This window comes from Dendrobates tinctorius, unplaced genomic scaffold (genome assembly GCF_039654945.1).
Source record: "Dendrobates tinctorius isolate UK_male_01 unplaced genomic scaffold, ASM3965494v1 ptg000432c, whole genome shotgun sequence".
Taxonomy (NCBI): domain Eukaryota; kingdom Metazoa; phylum Chordata; class Amphibia; order Anura; family Dendrobatidae; genus Dendrobates; species Dendrobates tinctorius.
The window spans coordinates 530984-531613 of record NW_027362095.1 but is presented as its reverse complement, the minus strand read 5'-3'; the positions used below and the strand labels follow the sequence as shown (position 1 = coordinate 531613).

Genomic DNA, 630 nt, shown 5'->3' with positions numbered 1-630 from the left:
GGGTAGAAATAATCACATTGGTAAAAGTAATGCTCATTAAACCAGCAATAGAATATGCTAACTAAGGCTAATTAAGCCAACAATATACGTTTGTGATCAAAATAAAGAAAAGCCACATGTTTCTGCCCGGGATCAAAACAGGGAACTTTCAGGAGGATGGCAAACAGGACAATCACTACACTACAGTAACCAGACAAGAGCGTTTACTGTGGTCATGACAAACATTAACGATCAATCACTCATTGTCAAAAGCACTAGTTTGCAAGATGAACGCTGTGTTTCTGCCCAGTTTCGAACTGAGGACCTTTCGCGTGTAAAGCGAACGTGATAACCGCTACACTACAGAAGCCAACCGATTCAAACAACTAAAAAATGCTGTGGTCATGGCAAGCAATAAAGAACAAGCACTGAAAGTCAAAAAGATCGTTTTCCAAGAGAAAATGCTGTGTTTCTGCCCAGTTTCGAACTGGGGACCTTTCGCGTGTGAGGCGAACGTGACAACCACTACACTTCAGAAACTCCATGCAAAGCTAAAGATGTTTAAACATGCTGAAATGAACTTGAAAAAGAAAAAAACAGCCAGCCAAAGTCAAGAGGTCTTCCTCTATGTCTGAAGACAGGACAAAGTGC

General features: G+C 41.1%; 1 non-coding gene across 1 annotated transcript; it reads right to left on the bottom strand.

Annotated features, from left to right (window-relative positions):
* Positions 1 to 276: 276 nt before the first annotated feature.
* TRNAV-UAC (transfer RNA valine (anticodon UAC)) lies at positions 277 to 349 on the bottom strand. The gene has a single exon. It is a non-coding gene; the product is annotated as a tRNA-Val (tRNA).
* Between the last annotated feature and the right edge of the window lie 281 nt (positions 350 to 630).